The sequence below is a fragment of the Onychostoma macrolepis genome, chromosome 22 (assembly GCF_012432095.1).
Source record: "Onychostoma macrolepis isolate SWU-2019 chromosome 22, ASM1243209v1, whole genome shotgun sequence".
Lineage (NCBI taxonomy): Eukaryota > Metazoa > Chordata > Actinopteri > Cypriniformes > Cyprinidae > Onychostoma > Onychostoma macrolepis.
In genome coordinates, this window is record NC_081176.1 from 4,925,391 (window position 1) to 4,929,260 (window position 3,870).

Sequence of the window (3,870 nt, forward strand, 5' to 3'; positions counted from 1 at the left end):
ACGGTGGTTGTGTCCAAGCCAGTATGTCCACTCAATGCATTCCAAGTGTTCCTTTAACAGCTTTTCTGTCCTATTGCCTCTCAACCTCCAGACCTGGTTTTTATATGTTGACCATGCTCGTTCTATATTCTGGGTGTGGCCTCCATGAACTGGGTCAACAAACCACCTGCTATGATTCACAGTGTAGTGAGTGTAGCCAAGTGTGGTTAGAGCTCTCTTGTAGGGTCTCCATTCGTCACTCAAAATGGTTGATCCCTGGCGAACATGTCTTGAGATTACTGGAATCAGGTGATTTCTTGAGCTGTTCAACAAGCATAAAATTGGTCGCCTTCGATCAAACTTTTATGCCAAGTACCACCTCAGAAAACATGTGGCTCTCCAGGTACCACCATAATGACCAACATTAAAATACAGTAGTGTAACGACATTAACAGTGAAGCCAAGAGCAAGATATGCTTCGTCATATTTTCTGCATTTAGATTTGAAAGACCTGCCTGGGTCTGTGCAACTTCTATGGCCTTTCTCTTCCCTTTTGCAAACCAATCCATATCCTACTCTACATCCGTTGGCTGTTTTTTTTTTTTTTCCTTCTCTTTTTCTGCTGATGGCCCATTACAACAATACACCCAGATAGCATCATATTTTCAGCCCAGATACGGCCCACATCTGGCACATGTGGAATGATGATCTGAAGATCTCTACAGACAACTACACAAACAGCATCACCAGCTTCACTGGTAAGAGTTAATAATTGTAATAAGAGCCCAATTAATGGAAACACCAGTCACCATTATGGTGACTTCAAATGAAACAAACGTTAGATTTAAACCTCTGTTAATTCTCAATAAGAACTTCTGTAGACCTTTAACATAAATAAAGTCAGTCTGGTTAGTAATGCGTGAAGCTGGTGATGATGTTTGTGTAGTTGTCTGTAGAGATCTTCAGAGATTTAATATATTTTATCTTCAGTTGATTTCATGTAAGGCTGTGGCTGAAGTCAGTTGTAGTTCTTGAGTTTCTGTTTGTCTCTTTTTTCTGTTCTCTTCTTTCCTTCAGTGATTTTGCTTGTTAACAAGCTTAGACAAGCTGAGAGGACTCTATAAATAATATATGAAGATTTTGTGGCTCAGGTTTATTTCTTTGCTCTTGGCTGACATGTGGCATTGCTATGGCTTGCTTGTGGCCCAGATCTGGCAAACAGGAGCGGTCCGCCCAAGTGCCATCATTCCACGCTACATGTGGGCCAGATCATCATTCCACATGTGCCAGATGTGGGCCGTATCTGGGCTGAAAATATGATGCTATCTGGGCAGCATTATCACAAAGAAATGAACTCACTCGGTTACCTGACTGATTTACAATGCATAAATTAATGTCTGTTTACATTTCCCGTAGTTATTGTTTAATTATATTATTACCTGCTCTCTATAAAATCAGTGAGGTGTATTTCTGTAATTCATACCGGTAAATAAAAGTCATCCAGCTGTGTAAGGTGGTCCTGCTCTTTTCGAATATCGATCCAGCTCTGCAGTTCTTTGTAAATTTCCTAGTATGTGATCTTCTGCGGCATACCCTAAATCACCACATTCAGCATTAGTATAGGAGTTTATAAAATTATTTTAATGAATTATGTTAATTTTCTTACCACTGATATCCATCCCGTGTATGTGTCTTTTGTAGATTCATCGATTCCTTACAGAGGTTACGTCATTCTTGACTTAATTAGATTATGTTTTTGTAAAATTCGATCATTTTTTCATCCCTTTTCTATCCCTGTGATTACAGAGGGAGAGAATTTTCTTCGCAAGTCCCATAATTGCAGGCAATTGTTACCATCTACACAGTAAAATCCCCAGTGTTAAATCAACACTGCTCAGAGTGTATTTGGTCCCACTCCAAATAGTGTTAAAGTAACACTGAAGCAGAGTTAAAGCGAATGAGATAATTAAGTGATTAATTAAGTGCTGATTGAGCATTAGTGATGAACAGCTGCTGTTAACAAGCAGAATCACTGAAGAAAATAGAAACACAAGAACTACAACTGACTTCAGCCGCAGCCTTTGATAAAATCAACTGAAATAAAAGACATTCAATCTCTGAAGGTCTCAGCAGAGGATGATTAAACAACTCCACAAACAGCATCATCAGCTCCACTTATTATTGACTTTATTACTGTCAGATGACTACAGAAGCTCTTATTGAAAATTATCAGAGGTTTAAACATTGATGCTTCATTGGTCAAAAACAATGCCACCATCATGGAGATGAGTGTTTACTTTGGTTAGGCTCTTGCCACTTGACTTACTGTGTTAGTTTTTTCTTTGCAACAATGCATATGTTGTAGTAAAGGAGAAAGATCAGTGCTTTACACTGAGCACATAGTAGATGCTTCTATGTGATGAGACAATCATTGTGAACTGGCCAGACTGTATGCTTTTTTTTTTTAATTCTATTTTGGGTTTGCGCAACTAACCTGCTGATGTTACAGTATGAGAAAGTGTTGCAGCCAACAATTATCGTGAATGCTTTTAAAACCATCTGCATAACATTTTTTGAACAACTGTATCATATAGACAAACACAGACATCAAGAACCAGCATATGAATCTCAACAATGGTGACAATCAACAAAATTCTTCAAGCTGCAATGCATGCTGGGTAACACCGTAGTAAAAACTCCCACCATGCACTGCAGTATAAATATTTATTGTAACCACTGTTGAGGATCATATGATAAGTGTTCATGTCTAAAAGCTTGACCTGAAACTCTTCAACTTTTTGAAATATTACGGTCCTATATGTTCAATATAGAGCTCAAAATTATTGTAGAAATGTGATAATTACATATCTAGCAACACATGTTATTTATATATATGCTCACATATTTTTGGCTGCTTTTAGTTGATGAATTTAAGTCAATAACTAAAGAGCAAGTAAGAGAAACCACTTTGTGTTGGCTAGTCATATCTTCCATAAGCAGAAAGTGTAATCTGCTACATCAAGCTTCTGTTTCAGCAATGTTCAAGTGTTTGCAGTGAAACACTATTGCAATTAATTAGAAGCAAAATTATTTAAAAGTTCTACAAGGGTCAAGAGCCCAACTACAGCAAACACCGACCTCCATGATGGTGGCATCATTTTTTGACCAATAAAACATCAACATCTAAACCTTAGTAAATTTTCAATAAGATCTTCTGTAGTCATCTGACAGAAATAAAGTGAATCTGGTTATTAATGAGTGAAGCTGGTGATGCTGTTTGTGGAGTTGTTTAATCATCCTCTGCTGAGACCATCAGAGATTGAATGTCTTTTATTTCAGTTGATTTTATCAAAGGCTGTGGCTGAAGTGAGTTGTAGTTCTTGTGTTTCTATTTTCTTTCAGTGATTCTGCTTGTTAACAGCAGCTGTTCATCACTAATGCTCAATCAGCACTTACTTAATCACTTAATTATCTCATTAGCTTTAACTCTGCTTCAGTGTTACTTTAACACTATTTGGAGTGGGACCAAATACACTCTGAGCAGTGTTGATTTAACACTGGGGATTTTACTGTGTACTATCAACTCGAAAATGCACGGATTTCACAGACGTTGGTATAGCGCCTTTTTCACGGTCATGACTCCGGAAGTACTGCCTAAATTTTTTTTTTAAAGTTTTTCTTTTCTTTCTTTCTTTTTTCTTTCTTTTCAGTTTTCAGGAAATATTTAAATTTAAAATAAAATAAAAGCAGATTCTATGTTAATGTTTATGTCCTTATTTTTTCAATATGTAAACATTTACTGATTTATTAAAATTCACTAAAACACTTAAAAATAGTAATTTGTATTTTGTATCCAAGTTAAACATTTACTTCCTCATAAACTATTTTAAT